This window comes from Pelophylax lessonae (genome assembly GCF_965119305.1).
Source record: "Pelophylax lessonae genome assembly, chromosome: 11".
NCBI classification, from domain to species: domain Eukaryota; kingdom Metazoa; phylum Chordata; class Amphibia; order Anura; family Ranidae; genus Pelophylax; species Pelophylax lessonae.
This window is the reverse complement of record NC_138778.1, coordinates 211,803,996-211,824,338: the sequence shown is the minus strand read 5'-3', so window position 1 is coordinate 211,824,338 and position 20,343 is coordinate 211,803,996.

The following is a 20,343-nucleotide window of genomic DNA, read 5'->3' as shown; positions in this document are numbered from 1 at the left end:
CTCCTATTGAAGGTTGCAAAAAAAAAGCGGTTCAGAAACACGATAGTTGGAAACTTTAATGAATATTGTTGAAATAAAGACTTGAGGCCGGACTTGCCGCCCTCCACCCCAGGGCACAGTTTGTTCCCAAGGGGGTGTCCGGGGTTGATGGGCGACATGTTCTGATTAGGCCTGCACTGTTAACCACTTTACCACTAGAGCATTTTGCTGTCTTACGTCTGGGCCACTTTTTGCGATTCGGCGCTTTGCGACTTTAACTGACAATTGCGCGGTCATGCGACGCCGTACCCAAACAAAATTTATGTCCTTTTTTTCCCACAAACAGAGCTTTATTTTGGTGGTGTTTGATCATCTGTGCGATTTTTACTTTCCTGACAGACTCCATGGCAGCATACGTATCGGGTTTGGCCCCGCCTCCAAACCTACCCATAGGACCTCACTCCCATAAATCTTTGCTCCTGTTCAGCACACGTGTTCTTTTTTTGTCCTCCAAAGGATTACCTGATATCCTACCTGAAGATGGATTCCGGGTGATGGATGGCTCTACCAGTCGGGTATGGAGCTCTCCAATAAGCCCCAGCTGCTGCGGGGTATGGAGTAGGGGCGAAGATGTAGCAGCCTTGGCCAAAAAGCCCAGCTGCTGCGGGTGGCCGGTACCCTTGAAGAGATAAGTCCGGTGTGCATCCATCCCTGGTGGTCTGCGGTTCGTGAGTACACTCCATGGCAGCTATTTTATATGTTTATATTGCCTTGCTTATATATGTGTCTCTTACCTGGTCTTTCCTGCCTTCCCTGGTGGCTAGTGGTCCGGGGCCGGTCAGCGGTTCACTTCCTGACCGGCCGCCGGTGCGGTACGCTACTGCGCATGTGCGGCGCCTCGAGAACGAGGCTTGGCTCTCGCGCGTGCGCAGTAGGAGCTCGGCGCATGCGCAGTGAGTTGGCGTCGGTGGCGATCGCTGATGACGTCACCAGGCGCCATATTTAAACCCCAGAACTGTCAGCAGTGTTGTGTTTATACACACTGCTGATACTGGGTGTTCTATACTCCGCATCTGATCGGTTTTTGGACGCCTGCTGTTCGCTGCCGCTCTGCCTGCTAACCTCTGGTTCTTGGTGAGTACTGGCCCCAGTTTGGGAGCGCCCCCCCCCCCCCCTCCTCTTTTGCTGGTTTTCTGACATTGCTGTCCGGCTCATTCTTGTAGGTCAGCATCAGAATGGAAGCTACTTTGCCCTCCGGTGGTCAGCCCGCCCCTAACAGGTATTTGGGGCTTCTTGGTGGGGCTGTGGGTTATAGGGGGTGGGGGTAGTAACTCAAGTGTTCCTAGCTTCCTGTCTGTTTTTTCTGTTTTTTTCTCTTGTTCACAGCCCTCCTCGTTCAGAGACTAGGCACTCTTCTCAAAGAAGTGAAAGGCGCTCGAGCTCTCGCCACCGGCACTCTACAGGAAAGTCCCGTTCGGGCTCACATCATCAAAAATCATCTACTTCAGCCAGCCACGCACGGAGACCTGACAAAGCAGGTTGCAGAGGCTGTGGCGCTAGTGTCCCGGAGAGGAAGCTTTTCTGTGATAGATGTTTCTCCCAGGCTGCGGGAGAGAGGGATACTTCCGATCAGCGCATTGAGGCTTTGGTCAAGAGAGTGGTTAAGGACTCTTTGGCAGAGTTGGGTGTCAGTCGTTCTCAAGACACTGCAACGGCTTCCCCAAGCCCCTCCCCTGTAGCTCTACAGGTACAGGAAGATTTCGAGTCGGCCCACACAAGCCATCAGTCGATGCTCTTGTCAGGTAGCGACTCTGAAGATGAGGATCCCTGCTTGGGTTTTGAATATACCTTGGTGCCTTCCCTGGTTAAAGCGGTCAGAGAGACCTTAAATTGGGAAGAGTCAGCTGTTCCCCCTCCCAAGCAGAAGAAGTACTTTAAACAGCTCAATAAGGAGCGTGTTAATTTTCCCTTCCTGGGAGAGTTGGGTGAAATCATCTTGGAGGAGTGGAAAAAGGTGGAACGAAAGAATTCCTTAGTATCCAAGATGGCTAAACTTTACCCCTTCAAAGAGGATGATGTGAAACATCTTGAGTCTCCTCCCCTAGTTGACGCAGCAGTCATGAGACTGGTCAAGCACGTGACCCTTCCCTTAGAGGATACGGTCTCATTTAAAGACCCGTTGGACCGAAGGATGGACTCTGATTTGAAGAGAATCTACCTTACAGCAGGTATGGCCTGTAAACCAGTCCTGGCTTTAGCTGCTCTATCCAAAGCCATGGAGTCTTGGGCTGATGTGGTAGACGAATCGGTCAGATCGGTTTCGGAGGAGGTGGCCAGAAGCGCTCCAATCCAGGAGCTTAGGCTGGGCGCGTCGTTCCTTGGGGAGGCTTCCATAGACTTGATCCGTCTATTGGCAAGAGTTATGCTGTCCTCGGTCACAGCTAAGAGAGCTCTTTGGCTCCGCCCTTGGGTGGCGGATCCGGCATCAAAGCAAGTTTGGTGCCGTATTCCCTTTGAGGGGTCCTCCCTTTTCGGGAATAAACTTGACGAGGCCATAACCCGGGCTACAGGCGGTAAGTCTGGGTTTCTTCCCCAGGATCGGCGCCAGTTCAACGTCAAGAAAGGACAGCCTACCAGAAAATTTGTGCCTGACCGGGCCAGGGAAGCTCGTTCTTATAGACCTGGTCGGGAGTTCAACCGGAACTGGAGATCCAGACAGTCTTCCAGGAAGACGACAAAGAACGTCTCCTCGGGGGACCGTGAGCCCACTAAGTCCTTTTGAAGGTGGGCCCGCTCAGACGTGTCGGGTGGGTGCGCGTCTACGCTCCTTCCGACATGTCTGGGCGGCTTCGATTCAGGACCCCTGGGCCGTCAGGACGGTGTCTTCAGGCCACAAGTGGGTCTTCAAGGAGAGGCCAGGCTCAAGGTTCCTGCCTACTGCCATACCATGCCTAGAAGAAAGGCGTCAGATTTTGTTTTCTTACGTCGAAGCTCTCATTGCTCAAGGGGCTGTCATCTCCGTTCCAGAGTCCGAGCGAGGCCAAGGAATATATTCTCCGCTCTTTCTGGTCCAAAAGAAGAACGGATCATGGAGACCAGTAATAGACCTTCTTGAACAAATTCATAAAAAAAGAAAGGTTCAAAATGGAGACCCTGTTGTCCATACAGCAGTCAGTCCAGCCGGCAGATTGGATGGTGTCCATCGACTTGAAAGACGCCTACTTTCATGTCCCTGTGGACGAAGATTTTCAAAGGTTTCTCCGGTTCGAAGTGGGAGGATTACATCTTCAATTTATCTGTCTCCCATTCGGGCTCTCAACATCTCCACGGACCTTTTCAAAAATCTTATTGGCCGTGGTAGCCCTACTGAGATTGAAAGGTATCCGTCTTCACCACTATTTGGACGATCTACTCCTGTTGTCCCAAGACAGAGACCAACTATTAGTTCATCTGGAGCAGGTCGTGTCCACTCTCCAGAAGTTTGGTTGGTTACTCAACAAGGAGAAGAGTCACCTGATTCCAACTCAGTCCCTGATCTACTTGGGCGCTCTGTTCGACACAGAGAAGGCGACTATCTCTCTTCCAGAGGAAAAGATAGGGACTCTTCGAGACAGGATTCGCTTTGCCCTCTCATCCTCTCATCTTCAGGCACGTCAATGCCTGAAGGTGATCGGGACTATGGTCGCAGTAGTCCCCATGGTGAAGTGGGCCCTGTGGAGGATGAGACCCTTTCAGAAGGGATTCCTTCAGCAATGGGATACGTGGCATCTGGATCAACGCATCTTCTTAACCCCTTCAATGAGAGCGAGTCTCCCCTGGTGGTTATGCAGAGACCACCTGCTGAACTGCCACTCTCTGAAGCCAGCTCCGTGGGTAGTGGTTACCTCGGACGCCAGCAACATAGGCTGGGGTGCCCACTGTCTGTCGGAGGTGGCACAGGGCAGGTGGGAGTTTTCCACTCGAGGAATAGTATCCAACATACTAGAACTCCGAGCAGCATTCCAAGCTCTTCGAGCATTTGCTCACCTGACAAAAGACCAACCTGTCATGCTGCGCCTGGACAACACCTCAGCAGTGGCATACATCAGGAAACAAGGGGGAACACGCAGCTGGTCCCTATTGAGGGAAGTGGAGCCGATTATGTCCTGGGCACAGAAAAATCTCTCGAATCTTTCAGCGGTTTATGTTCCAGGAGTCCAGAATGTCAAAGCAGACTTCTTGTCCAGAGTGGATCTGGACAACAACGAGTGGTCCCTTCACAAGGAAACGTTCAACTGGATCCTAACATTGGGGCTTTCTCCAGAGGTAGACCTCTTCGCCTCCCCCTGCAATCACAAACTGCTGAAGTACTACTCAAGATTCAGAGATCCACAAGCATCAGGGATAGATGCACTCTCGGATCAGTGGAGATTCCACAGGGCATACGCCTTCCCACCAATTCCGATTGTGTTGCAGTTCCTTCGGAGACTCAGGTCGGAGCCAGTGGAGGTAGTGGCGGTGATTCCCTTCTGGCCGAACAGGCCATGGTTTCCCCTTCTGACGCTACTCAGTGTCCGAGACCCAATCCCGCTACCCTTCAGACCGGATCTGTTGTCCCAGGGGTCTGTACTCCATCCGTGCCCAGACCGTTTACATCTCAGGGTCTGGATGTTGAGAGGAGGAGGTTACAGGCTTTAGGCTGTCCAGAAACGGCAATCTCGACATTACTTAGTGCTAGAAGAAGCTCAACGAACAGGGTGTATCAGAGAATCTGGGAAAAATTTTCTGCACAACTGAATACAAGGCCTGATCCTCAATCTTCAATTAAGATCCAGGATGTATTGAGCTTTCTCCAATCAGGACTGGATTTGCCTCTATCAGTGAGTTCGCTCAGAGTCCAGGTCTCGGCTATTTCCGCTTTTACAGGGATCCCCTGGGCCACTCATGCCCTAATTCGTCAGTTCTTCCAAGGGGCAGTGAGAATCAGACCTCAGAGAAAACCCAGGTTTCCCAAGTGGGATCTGCCACTAGTTCTGGGTTTCCTGGCGAGTCAGATTCAAGACATGTCTGATTCTTTGACCATAAGAGAGCTTACACTGATAACAGTGTTTCTGGTAGCTATAACCTCAGCAAAAAGAGTGTCGGAAATTGGGTCCTTTGGGACACAAGAGCCTTTCTTAACCTTTTTTCCTGACAGAGTGGTGCTCATCCCCATGCTGGATGCGAGACCAAAAAGGACCTCTGTCTTCCATGAAAACATAGAAACAGTATTACCAACCTTTAGACAGGAAGAGGAAGAATCTTCGGTTCATCCGCTGGATGTTGGAGAGTGTATTAAGAAATATTTAGATGCCACTTCCTCTTTCAGAAAATCAGAACATCTTTTTGTTACCTTCTATGGAAAAAACAAAGGTTCAAGAGCCTCGACGAGATCCATTTCCTCTTGGATCATCCAGACCATCCAGTGGGCTTATAGGGCTAAGGGCTTGACCCCTCCAGCAGTAGTTACAGCTCATTCGACGCGGAGCATCTCTACCTCCTGGGCAGTATCCAGACATGTGGCTCCTGAAGTCATTTGCAGAGCAGCGTCGTGGTCCTCTATTAACACTTTCTTATCCCATTACTGTGTTGAGCCAGCGGCTCTTTCTTCTGTGAATTTTGGTTTACAAGTCCTGTCTGTTTGACAAAATGCATTAAAACTTTTCTGTTCAGCACCTGCCCACCCTGTGTGTACGGCGAGTTATTTCCCGATACGTATGCTGCCATGGAGTCTGTCAGGAAAACGGAAAATTTATATCAAATACTTACCGTAATTTTCCTTTCCTGATGGACTCCATGGCAGCAGGAGTTCCCTCCCGGATTTCTGTGGAGGATAGTTACAGAACACGTGTGCTGAACAGGAGCAAAGATTTATGGGAGTGAGGTCCTATGGGTAGGTTTGGAGGCGGGGCCAAACCCGATACGTATGCTGCCATGGAGTCCATCAGGAAAGGAAAATTACGGTAAGTATTTGATATAAATTTTCCGTTTTTTGCGCTATAAACAAAAAAAGAGCGTTTATTTTGAAAAAATAACAATATTTTTAACATTTTTTTATATGAAATTCCCCCCAAAAAAGATGTAAAAACCAATTTTTTTTTCTTTTTTGGCCAATTTGTTTTCTTCTACCCATGTTTGGTAAAAAAAAATCGCAATAAGCGTATTTTGATTGGTTTGCGCAAAAGTTATTGCGTTTACTAACTAAGGGAAAGATTTATGTCATTTTTGGTGTTTTTGTTTTTAACGAGTAATGGCGGCGATCTGCGATTTTTTTTGTATGACTGCGACATTGCGGCGGACAGATCGGACCCTTGACTGACATTTTTGACACTTTTGGGGGTACCAGTAACATTACTGCAGTAATCAGTACTATAAATATGCACTGTTACTGTAAAAATGACACTGGCAGGGAAGGGGTTAATTTTATTGGAGAGGGAGGGGTTAATGTATGCCTGGTGCTTACTAACGTGTGGGGGAGGTGACTGAGTGAGTCAGGGACAGATCGGATGTTCAGCTATGCTGAACACTCCGATCTGTCACTCCCTGTCACTTAGGAGATCCGCCCGCTCTGTTTACACAGGCGGGCGGATCTCCAAACTGGATTCCCCGACGATCGGGGCAGAGCAGCGGCGATCGCCGCCGCTCCTCCCCTGGCCCGACTCCCGCTGTGAATGAAAACAGCGGGAGCGTGCCTCCGGCGGCGCGGGAGCACGCCTCCGGGCGGCGCGGGAGCGCCGCCTACAGGGGGAGGAGTCTGGCGACGTAGGTCTACGTCGTCAGACCTACAAGAGCCACTTTGCCGCAGTAGTACTACGGTACTCAGCGGTAAAGTGGTTAATGATTGCCATGTACAAGTTCACCAATGAAAGGCATAAAACTTTATTGCATTTCTACAGTGTGCACTGTGATAGATGTTCAAAAGACAAACAATGTATTGATAGCTATAACATTTTCTTTACACTTGTCTACTATAATGAAAAAACTCAATAAAAACATTGAAACATAAATCTGTGTTAGTGAGCACTTCTCCTTTGCAGAGATAATCCATCCACCTCACAGGTGTGGCATATCAAGATGCTGATTAGACGGCAGGTGTGCCTAAGGCTGGCCATACATGTTCAATTTTCTTGTACAATTTTCTGTTAGATTTAACACAAACCACATAATATGAGGTCAAAGCTAAACAACACTTTCAATTGTATCCAATTAGGCAGGCCTTTGTACAACATAGTTGAAGGTAAATTTCAAGAAAATTGTACAGAAAATTGTATAATGTGTGGCCAACCTTAGGCTGGCCGCAATAAAAGGCCACTCTAAAATGTGCAGTTATACTGTATTGGGAGGGGGTCTGGGGGGTCCGAAAACCAGTCAGTATCTGGTGTGACCACCATTTGCCTCACGCAGTGCAACACATCTCCTTGGCATAGAGTTGATCAGGTTAGTGATTGTGGCCTGTGGAATGTCGGTTCACTGCTCTTCAATGACTGTGCAAAGTTGCTGGATATTGGCAGGACCTGGAACACGCTGTCATATACACCGATCCAGAGCATCCCAAACATGCACAATGGGTGTCATGTCCGGTGAGTATGCTGGCCATGCAAGAACTGGGATGTTTTCAGCTTCCAGGAATTGTGTACAAATCCTTGCAACATGGGGCCGTGCATTATCATGCATGTTCTACAAGAAACATCTTACCTCTGTGTTTGCCAACAAGGGTTTTACCTGGGGATCAAATACTTATCTTACTCGCTGAACTGCAACTCAATTTATAACATTTGTTTTATGTGTTTTTTTCTGGATTTTTGGTTGATATTCTGTCTCTATCATTTAACCCGGTTGCCTACTGAGCACAGTATATTTACTGCGGCAGTCAGCCCCGGCCAGGCAGAGTGACGTAGATCTACGTCACTAGCCTGTCACTGGGATTTGAGCCAATAGCAGGCGAGCGCGCGCCCGCTGAGGCGCGCGCCCGCTGAGGCTCGTTCAGGGAGGAGTGCGGGCGTGTGACCGGCGGACCCGATGTCCGCCGGTCACACTACGATCGTCGGTACAGCGGGAGAAAGGCAGAGCGGCTTATGTAAACAAGCCGCCTGTCATTCTCCCCTGTGTAAAAATGGAGATCAGACGGTTCTACTATGTAGAACCATTGATCTCTGTTTTTACACTAGTAGCCATGTCCCACTACAGTTAGAATCACACCCTAGGACACACTTAACCCCTCCCTGTCCAATACAGTTAACCCCTTACCTGCCAGTAACAGTATCAGTAGCATATGTATAGCACTGATTACTGCAGTAATGTCACTGGTACCCCCCAAAAGTGTCAAAAATGTCAGTCAAGGGTCCGATCTGTCCGCCGCAATGTCGCAGTACCGCAAAAAAAATCGCAGATCGCCGCCATTACTCGTTAAAAAAAACCCACCAAAAATGACAAAAATCTTTCCCTTTGTTAGTAAACGCGATAACTTTTGCGCAAACCAATCAAAATATGCTTTTTGCGATTTTTTTTACCAAACATATGTAGCATAAAACAATTTGGCCGAAAATGTTAAAAAATTTAGATTTTTACATTTTTTTGGGGGGAATTTCATATAAAAAAAAAAGTGAAAAATATTGTTATTTTTGCAAAAATTACGCTCTTTTTTTGTTTATAGCGCATGATCAAAAAATCGCACAGGTGATCAAATACCACCAAAAGAAAGCTCTGTTTGTGGGAAAAAAAGGACGTGAAATTTGTTTAGGTACAGCGTCGCATGACCGCGCAATTGTCCGTTAAAGTCACGCAGTAAAAAATTGCAAAAAACCCCCTGGTCAGGAAGGGGGTAAAATCTTCCGGGGCTTAAGTGGTTAATATACACCTATGGTAAAAATGACAGACCCTTCATTTCTTTGTAAGTGGGCAAACTTACAAAATCTGCAGGGAATCAAATAATTATTTTCCCCCACTGTATATTTACTGTCCTTCCTGCACTTGCACATTATAGACTCATAGACTTCTATAGGGCTATGACCTACGGCCAGACACTCACAAAGACACTCCTTTAGAAGTCTTTGGGGCTGTAATGTGTAGAGCAGGCCTTCAGTACCCATACAGCATCCTCTAGCGATGGGTAAGAACAGTCTGTGGATACACAAACAGTGCAAGGCTACGCTGCTAAAAAAAAAAAAAAAAAGGATAAATCCTTAAAAAAAAAGATAATCCATCATGATAGCATTTACGGTAAGCCCCCCTCCATCGCGGGGGTTACATTCCAGACCCACCCACCATAAGTGAAAATCAGTGAAATAGAAATACCCTATTTAAATACACTCTAGGCATGTTTTTATAACTTTTACAATACTTTTAAAAGCATTTTAAGGTCTTTAAACACACTTTCAAAACAATAGAAACACATTTAAACACATAAAAGATATTGAGAGAGAGAGCAAGAGCTATAGAAAACACAAAAATATTTAATTAATAATTAATTAATTACTATAATAATATTAATAGGTCTTACAGGAAAAAACGCGAAATACCGGGACCGCGATATAACGGGGGTTTACTGTCTATTGAAATATAAAGAAGAAAAAAAAAAACTGCGCAATTCAAAAATAAAATATTATATATATAGCAGCAGCAACTTAGCTCTGAGACACACACAACAAGAAATCATAAACCAGATAAAGTTTCGCTTATATGATAAAGAAAACAGAAATAGTCCAAAACGTGATGTCACAAAGTGATCTCTTCATCACCCAATTGATTGTGATCCCAGGTGAAAAAAGAAGCCTCCACCACATAAATTGGCTGTTTACCAAATTATAATGACCTCCTGTCATGGAAGGTCTCTCTCTCCTGCGGCTATAGCCAAGCCTAGGCCTCTGTTCAAACAATGGGACTTAATGAGGAAACCAATGCCCGCCACTCTTGAGGGGACTCAGTCAAACATATCCCCAGAAGAAAAAGAACTTCCATAGCAAAAAAAATCCTTTTACCATTTATTTAACGAATAAAGGTTGCACTTACATAAGAAAATGAATAACACGCATAAATGAAGCCAGCCGGCTCTGCATAGCAGCCCGTCCTTCCGGGACTTCGGCAAACGCAGTGACGTCAGCACGTCGCTCTCCCCAAATGAGTTTCGTCACAATCTGACCTTGTCCTGGGGCACCTTTTAGCATTTATATTGAGGCTGCAGGGAGGCACACAAGTACATAATATTTAGTGAAAGAACAGTTATGCTTTAAATGTCCACCCTAAACAAATATCTGTCTAGAAAATGAATCACTTTCTGGCTTGATTTCCACCACTAAAATTCACAGCTCTATCTATCCAACAGTCACAATCATAACAAAGTTATATGAAGGCCCACAGGCTCCACTAATCAGTTTCCAGTAAGGTAATCTACATAAAGTGGGAGAGCCCAGCTGTAGGACAGTCTCTCTTTCTTGGCCTTGGGGGAATTAAATAAAAAATATAAACCACTGATGGGAAATTCTTACCGCTGAAGCCTGATGAAACACCAGCATGTGATTTAAACCACCAGTGCCCACCAAAACACAAAAAGTATTTTTGTCTGGAGACTCGTTTCACAGAAGCTGAGCTGCAAGATGTTTTAGTAGCCCCGTGTTTTAAAGTAGAACTCCAGGCAAATACTACCAATTACAAAGTGCCTGAATAAATGTACATTATGTTCCCCCAATTACATGTGCAAAAGAACTCAGATTTTACCTGGGTTCACACTTGTGCGGTGTGGCAGACGGAATGTGATTCACATAAAAATCGTACCGCATTCCTGGGCAAATCACACGTGATGTCTGTGCAGTACGATTTGAGAAATTTATTTTGTATGGCTCAAATTGCACAGCATCAACACCAAAATGGTGCAGGACCCATTTTTTTTTTGCCGCACCAGGATTGGATCGCATGGGTGTGAACATGATCTGATTCAGACAATCTTACTGCATTTTGCTAGCTGTTTTGGGGTTTCATTAACCACTTGCCGACCGCCCACAGTATATTTACTGCGGCAGTTTGCCCCTCACAGGCAAAGCGACGTAGGACTACGTCGCTAGCCTGTGAGGCTCTAGGGAGCGAGCGCGCGCTGCCGGAGGCACGCTCCCGCTCGCTCACGGACCCCCCCGCACGTGTGAGCGGCGGACCCAATGTCCGCCGCTCACTCGCGATCGTCGGTTACACCGGGAGAAAGGCAGGCGGCTAATGTAAACAAAGCCGCCTGTCATTCTCCCTTGTGTAACAGCAGAGATCATACGGTCCTGCTATGTAGGACCGTAGATCTCTGCTGTTACATGAAAAGCCACATCCAATCACAGTTAGAAGCACGCCCCTAGGGACACACTTAACCCCCTCCTTCTCCAATAAAGTTAACCCCTTCCCTGCCAGTGTAATTTTTACAGTAACAGTGCATTTGTATAGCACTGATTACTGCAGTAATGTCACTGGTACCCCCAAATGTGTCAAAAATGTCAGTCAAGGGTCCGATCTGTCTGCTGCAATGTCGCAGTCCCACAAAAAAAATCACAGATCGCCGCCATTACTGGTTAAAAAAAAAAACAATAACAATGACAAAAATCTTTCCCTTAGTTAGAAAAGCAATAATTTTTGCGCAAACCAATCAAAATACGCTTTTTGCGATTTCTTTTACCAAACATATGTAGCAGAAAACAAATTGGCCTAAAATGTTAAAAATTTTGATTTTTAAATTTTTTTGGGGGAATTTCATATAAAAAAATGTGAAAAATATTTTTATTTTTGCAAAATTGTCGCTCTTTTTTTGTTTATAGCGCATGATCAAAAAATCACACAGGTGATCAAATACCACCAAAAGAAAGCTCTGTTTGTGGGGAAAAAAAGGACATCAAATTCATTTAGGTATAGCGTCGCACGACCGCGGAATTGTCCGTTAAAGTCAGGCAGTGCCGAATCGCAAAACAGGCCCTGGTCAGGAAGGGGGTAAAATCTTCCGGAGCTTAAGTGGTTATTTTACCATTGACATCCGCAGCAGATCGCATGATTGCCATGCAATTTTAATGCGGTGTGGGAAATGCACAGGATTCACAGCATTTCCTGCATCGCATATATGTGAACTGAGGCTCAGAGTGGGAACTTCTGCACTGTCAGCCAGTCAAGCTACATTAAATTGCAGCAATGGAGCTATTGGAGAGGTGTTTAGCTAGCCTAAAGCTGGATAGGCACTATAAAATTTTCTTTAGATTTTTTTCCTTTAGATTTACCAAAACCATATAATATGAGGTCAGACCTAAACACTTTCAATTAGTATGCAATCAGGTAGGCCCTTACACTACATAGTTGAAGGTAAATCTAAAGGAAATCTACCAACAAAAATTGTATAGTGTGTATCCAGCCTGTAGACTGAGCGATTCGTTGCAGCACAAGCCAATCAGCAATTATTGGTCACTGATTGGCACCCGCCAATCAGCTCCGGCATTCAGTGAAGAGAGCCCTGTGTTTGTAAACAACAAACAAGGCTCTTTTAGGCCCCGTTCACATAGGGGGCGACGCTACAGCGCGCCGCGACCTCGGAGCGGCCGCCACGGACTTCATAACATTGAAGTCTATGGCGGTCGCCTCCTGGTCGCCCCAAAGAAGCTCCGGACCCTTTTTCTAAGTCGGAGCGACTTGTGTCGCTCCTATTAGAACGGGTCCGCAGCTTCCCTATGGGAGGCGACCTGCGGCGACCTGTGAGGCGACCAGGTCGCCTCACAGGTCGCCCTAGTGTGAACCGGGACTAATGACAGCAGTTATATGCCATTTTTTTCCTCCCTGAAAAGCAGAGAGTAAAAACTAACACACCGGTTAGTAAAGTAGTACACAACACACACATTACACATTGTTAGGCACACACTTAACCCCTTGATTGCCCCTAGATGTTAATTCCTTCCCAGCCAGTGTCATTAGTATAGTGACAGTGTATAATATTAGCACTGATCACTGTATTAGTGTTACTGGGGATGTCAGTCCCCCCAAAGTTAGGCCCAGATTGTCCGTCGCAATATCGAAGATCAGTCCTGCTATAAGTTGCTGATCATCACCATTACTAATATAAAATAAATGAAAATAAAAATTCCATAAATATATGCCATAGTTTGTAGACGCTATAACATTCGCATAAACCAATCAATATACTATACTCATATTGGGATTTTTTTTTTTTTTTTACCAAAAACATGTAGCAGAATACATATTGGCCTAAATTGATGGAGAAATTAATTTTTTTTTATTGAATATGTTTTATAGCAAAAAGTAAAATTTTTTTTCTCTTCAAAATTGTCGTTTTTTTTTTTTTTTTGGTTATATCGCAAAAAATAAAAAAATGCAGAGGTGGTCAAATACCACCAAATGAAAGGTCTATTTGTGGGGGGGGGGGGGGAAATTACATCAATTTTTTATTTGGATACAGTGTTGCATGACCGTGCAATGGTCGGTTAAAGTACCGCAGTGCCGTATAGCAAAAAAAAAAATGGCCTGGTCATGAAGGGGAGTAAATCTTCCAGAGGTTGATTGGTTAAAAAAAGATATACAGTATAATATTTATTAAGTTATACTTAACAATTATTTATTTGTCAGCTAGAATGCCACTTCATATGTTCCCTGAAGTGAGTATGTGGTTCACAGAAAGCTAGAATGGATGTCTCACCCCCCCCCGACATGTTCTGGGTACCAGTATTTATGAGCGGCTGAAATATCTGGGAGGGGAACTGGGAAAATAGCAGCTAAAAAAAGAACATTGGAAAACAGGAGTTTGAACGATCCCTTGCAGGGAGCGGGGAGCTGCAGCTGTGAGAGTCCCAGGTGAGGGGAATCCTGGAGGCTGGCCAGAATGGCCCCTTGGAGAGGGTCTCACTGGGGTCAGTGATCTGTGTGTTTCCTTCCTGAGACTTTCAAACACCTTCCTGTCCCAGGACTGGAGAGAAAATAAGATCCAGGGGTTGGGCCTGGGAGGGGGGCACGAGCCAAGAAGAAGCAAACAAGAGCAGACATGGGAAAAACCAGTATACCAACTGCATGCTGGGCACACATCTCCACCTCATGCCAGAAAATCACGTAGAGCGGGCATCAAATAAGAATTATCTATGAGATGAATCCCCTGGCTGCTGATGAAAGGTCACACTCCACAAAGGGGTGTTTTCGCCAGTTGTTACATAAAGGTGTGTCAAAGTTACTGTTGCCAAAACAACATTCTCTTTCATTCACAACTGTTACAATGTTCTAAAGGAAAATTGAAGCCAATAGGTTTCTGCTCATTTGTAAATAAGACAATAGAAAAATGAGTTAGGGGGAAGCTCTGCATCCGCCACCAATTCTCATTGTCTGCTTTTCCAAGCTGTCCTGCGTCACAAACTGATTACATGTCACCTTAAAGTGTGACTCCACATTTGCGGAATTTGATTAGAAGCAGTGTTCATTTTGGCCAGAAAATTTCGATTCAGTTTTAGTCATAGTCTTTTGACTAAAATGCCGTTTTAGTTTTAGTCGTATTTTAGTCATCTGAATTGTTTTCGTTTTAGTCATATTTTAGTCGAATAAAATCTCATACATTTTAGTCAACTACAAATCGTATAGGGTTAAGTAAATTGTATTGCATTATTTTAACATTTCTCTAGAATTTCTAAACAAAGTATATACTCCTGGAGTAAAAACCTAATAACATGTTATTATTTCTGGTATTAAGGTTTGAACATGCACTACAGACACAGATTTAGAGCCCATTCAGACTGGCGCGATCCGACTTCCAGGGGCGACCTGTGAAGTCGCGGTGCACAGCGTGCACGGCGACTTTGGCACGACTTGCACGGACTTCATATAATTTAAGTCAATGCAAGTTGCCTCCAGGTCACCCCAAAGTAGTACAGGACCCTTTTTCTAAGTCGGAGCGACTTGTGTCGCTCCTATTAGAACGGGTCCTGTGCTAATCAATGGCGAGCGAGCGACCACGACTTGCCAGGCGACTTGGTCACCTGACAAGTCGTGCTAGTGTGAATGGACCCATAGGCATTGTGATATATAACGTCTTTATAAATAAAACCAAGTTTCATAAACAAATAAAAATATTGCTTTTTGACAAACAGAAGTGCAACTTTAAGGCCCCTTTCACACGAACCATCCGATCAGATCCGCTTGTCAGTTTTTTAGGTGGACCTAACCGGATCCTCCATGCATCCCTATGGGGCAGCGGATGTCAACGGAGACATGTCCGCTGACACCAGCTGCCATCCGCATCTGATCCTGTCCGTGAAATCCGGATGGCTGGAAACCCTATTTTCCATCCGTCCAGGGGATCGGATGGGATCGGATGAGAGCGGATAGGCAGTCCGCTCTCGTCTGATTCCCCCATAGAGAGCAGTGGGGCTCTGACACCTCCCTCTCCGCACACTTCCAGCTCTCTCCTCCTCAAGGTCATCGGCACTATGGTCTCAACAACTGTTTTCTTCTTCAGTGGAATCTGGAGGAGCACGAGCAGCATATCTATATTTCCCACATCATGAGAAACAGACTTTTATGGTGGCTTCAGCGCAAGAACCTGCTCAACTGCCACTTTAGTTCCCGTCTCCTGGACCATCATTACAACAGATGCCAGCAACTCTGGTTGGGGAGCCAATTGCATGGCAGAAGTGGCTCAAGGGAAGTGGTCTCCACAAACTCACACCCCTGTCTCCAATATTCTGGAGCTCCGTGCGGCCTTTCTGGCTCTTTAAGCTTTCCGTCATCTAGTAGAAGCGAAATCCGCACTTCTCAGAATGGACAACACCACGGCAGTGGCTTACGTGAAGAGACAGGGTGGAACCCGAAGTCTCTCCCTTCTGCAAGAGTTAGACCCAATCATGATGTGGGCACAGGTCCATCTGACCAACATCTTGGCAGTCTACATTCCCGGGCCACAGAATGTCCAGGCAGACTTTCTTTCCAGAGTCCAGTTGGATCACAACGAGTGGTCTCTCCACACAGACACATTCAAATGGATTCTGTTACTAGGGGTTTCGCCTGAAGTAGACCTGTTTGCGTCTCCTTGCAACCACAAATTGGAGAAGTACTTCACACGCAGCAGGTGTCACGAAGCCTGCGGGACAGATGCTCTGACCAACAAATGGGAATTCAGCAGAGCATATGCCTTTCCTCCGATTCTTATCATTCTCAAGTTTCTGAAAAGACTCCAAGCCGAAGATGTGGAGATCGTCATGGTGGCCCCACACTGGCTGAACAGGCCATGGTTCCCACTTCTCCTGCAGCTCAGCTATTGGAGCACGATTCCCCTTCCTTTAAGACTGGACCTTCTCTCAAAGGGAACGACACTACACCCCTGCCCTGCTCTACTCCGGCTGACGGTCTGGTTCTTGAGAGGGAGAGATTGGAATCCCTCAGATGCCCTCCTGGGGTCATCCCTACCTTGATGAATTCTAGAAGACCAAGCACGAATAAGGTTTACTGCAGAGTCTGGGCCAGATTCTTAGAATTCACATACCCGGAGGGAAATTTATCCTCAGAGTTTGGAGTACAGGAAGTACTAAAGTTTCTATAAGCAGGTCTAGATAAATCTCTCTCAGTAGGCACTCTCAGGGTCCAAATATCGGCCTTGTCTGTCTTCTCTGGTGTTCCTTGGGCCAAACATTCACTTGTCCAACAATTTTTCAAAGGAGCGGTCAGACTCAGGCCTCAAAGGAAACCAAGATTTCCGAAATTGGACCTTCCTCTCGTTCTTAATGTTTTGTCAAGAACTGGTCCGATAAACTCCATCTCTATCAAGGATCTTACCATTAAAACAGTCTTCTTGGTGGCAATCACTTCAGCCAAAAGGGTCTCTGAGATCAGTTCCCTTGGTCACAAATAACCATTCCTTACATTCTTCCCGGATCGGGTATTCCTCTTTCCGATGCTCAATTCCAATCCGAAAGTGACATCAATTTTTCATGAAAACCAAGAGATTGTTCTTCCTACCTTTCGGTCCTCGGATGATTCTGAACCTCATCCCCTGGATTAAGTAAAACTTTGAGGGACCACCTTCAGGCAACGGCTCCTTTCAGGCAATCAGACAACCTTTTCTTCCTCTTTTCAGGCAGGAACAGAGGGAAGCGGGTCTCGTCGAGGTCTATCGCAGCCTGGATTGTGGCAGCTATACAACAGGCCTACAGCGCAGAGGGTGTGGCTCCTCCAGAGGTGGTGACAGCCCACTCAACGAGAAGCATCTCGACATCCTGGGCGGCTTCACATTACGTGGCACCAGAAATAGTCTGTAGAGCAGCTTCCTGGTCTTCTGTCAATAACTTTATGACCCATTACTGTGTGGAGCCAGCCTCCTTGTCTTCAGTTAATTTTGGCCTGACTGTCTTGTTTGCTAATAATTTGAATTAAACCTTTCTTTATTTAAAGCATTCCCACCCGTGTGGCTTGGGCTAGTTATTTCCCACACGTAGGCTGCCATGGAGACTGTCAGGAAAACTGAAAATTCCTATCAGATACTTACCATAATTTTCCTTTCCTGATGGTCTCCATGGCAGCCAGGGTTCCCACTCTCTGGTCTTGGATTCGGCTAAGATATGGAACACCTGCTGTACCTACAAGCTGAAATTTATGGGAGGTGGGTCCTACACCATTGGAGAGGAGGCGGGGGTTAACCCACACATAGGCTGCCATGGAGACCATCAGGAAAGGAAAATTACGGTAAGTATCTGATCAGAATTTTCCGTTTTTTTTCCTTCCTCAGGTTTTCTCTGACTTTCATTTGAATGCAAATATTGTGTTGCCTTTCCTGTGTCCCAGGACTAAAAATCTGAAGAAAAATCGCTTTGCATGTCTCTTGGATGTGGTCCGGGCAATTAGGGTGTACCTGGTAGCTACGGAGTAATTCAGGAAGTCAGACTCACTATTTGTGCTTACGGATGGACCTAGAAAAGGGTTGTCCGCTTCTTCTGCGACCATTTCCAGATGGATCAGACAGATGGTAGTTCAGGCCTATTGCATCAGGGGTCCGGTTCTTCCTTTCCCTGTTTAGGCACACTCTACTAGGGAGCTTAGTGTCTCCTGGGCTTTCCATCTTCAAGCGTCGGTGACGCAGGTTTGCAAGGCGGCCACCTGGTCGTCGGTGCACACTTTTACAAAGTTTTTTATAAAGTGGATGTGTTGGCATCTGCGGATGCTTCTTTTGGCCGCAAGGTTTTGCTGGCTGCTGTTTAGAGGCCCTGGTCTTCATTGAGGGTGTATTGTTTTTCAGGTGAGCTCCAGTTGTTTATGGTTGAGCTCTATATTAGCTGGTTGGATATGGTTAGCCTTGGGGATTTTTTTCTGATGTTTTCCAACCCCTCATATTTAACACTGCTTTGGGACGTCCCGATGGTTAAGAAGATCAGGAGCTGTGTTCGTCCATGAATGAAAGAGAAAATGGGATTTTTTACAGTGAAATCCATTTTTCTGATGTTCAATGACGGACACAGCACCCACCCCTCTGTGGAGTTGGCTTTCTTCTGACACTGCTTGTACCAAAACTGAGTGCCTATAGCTGAGAGTGGGAGTATACCCCCTGGGACTGCCCATAGGCATAGTCAAGCTTTTTCCTGCCTAGCGTCCTACTCTTGTAAGAGGTATCAGATGCTGTGTCCTTCAATGAACATCAGAGAAATGGATTTTACGGTAAGTCAAAAATCCCATTTTTAAATTCAACCACTGTAAGTTCATCTCAGGCTAAGACTCAGTTCTCTGAGCCAATCAGGACTTAGCTATTTTTGCACATTGCTGTCAATCTAACACTGTGCACATACTTTAAAAAGAGAACACAGAATTGACCTCATCCTTGTGCTACTATCGCTTCACTGTTCACTATATATATATATATATATATATATATATATTTTTTAAGGAAAACTACAATGGCACAGTTGTTGAGAAATGAAAACTGGGACATTAAAAAGATTGTATCCTGGAATGAATCGTCACAGGAAATCAATGAAAGCAGCTTTTCTGAGTATTAGTGACCTCGTGAACAACAAATAACCATTTCAAGAAGTTCAAACCTCCCGCTAAGTTTAAAGCAGAATTCCAAGTGAGCTCACATCTAGGAGGAGCAACTATAAGGCCTCTTGCACATGATACCCCTGTTTGAGCATCTATTTTTTCAGATGTAACTTCAGGTGTTTTTTTTTATGTTTTTGCACGTTTTTTCACGCATTCTCGATTTGTACAATATAAACATTTGCATTTTGGCACATTTTCTTTACATTTGCACGCATCTGCGCCCATGAGGCGTAAATTACTGACCAAAAATTTAGATTTTCTACTTTTTTTTTTATGCACATCGCTTGTTTACTCGCCTGTGTGCATAGGCACATTACACATAATTGGCTGTATTTTAGCTCAGTAAAACAAAAATAGCTGTACTGAGCTTTTTCAAGCTGCAGTGTGCAAGAGGCCTAGAAGGGACACATAAGCTTTGGAAACCTTCTTTTAAAAATTATATTTATTTTGTTTAAACATAGAAGCAGTCCGATTCTGGCCCCCTCTGGCTAAACTCTACTTAACGTGATAGTAAACTCATGTGAATAAAAAAAAAAAAAGAAAGTTTCTTCCTGCAAGGCAACATCATAATGTGCTAGTATGCATTGCATACTAGCACATTATGAGAGACTTACCTTGAAACAAAGTCCTCCAGTGGCGTTCTGTCACCACTGCAGAGGGATTCTGACTTCACCCGGACTTCCTTCTAATAAATCCAAGCTCTGCAAGCTGAGATAACATGCACTGCATTGATGCATTCACACAATTTCACAGTAACCATGAGATAAAACAAAGTTCAGGAATTTTCCTTTATCCCAGAGGCGTAACTAGAACCTTCAGGGCCCCAGTGCAAGAAACCATGAAGGGCCCCCCCTGGACCCCTGGTCGGGGCCCTTCCCTTCAAGCCTGGGGCCCACTGATCCTGGGGCCCTTAAGTCTTGTTGTGGGGCCCTTTATTACAGTCCCGCAGCGGGACCCTTTCAGAAGTTCTGCAGTGGGCCCCCTTCCTGTCATCTTGGGGCCTCCCCACGGTGGTGGAATGTCAGGGCCCGGTTGCAAGTGTGACCTTTGTGATCCTGGAAGTTCAGCCACCGGTGTCAGTAGCTTTTATTTTTTGGTATTTTAAGTGGATTATTTTTTATAATTTTATTTTACTGACTATGACTCTGTCCACTCAGAAAAGGAAGGAGCTGGTAAATTACATTTACCGACCCCTTCCTGGTTCTCTATTGTAACACATCCCCTGCATCAGCCAGCAGGAGAGGGGAGGGAGCACTGTGGGGGGGGGGGAGGGGCAACACAGAGGGGGGGGGACCAGGGGAGAACACAGGGGTTCAGAGA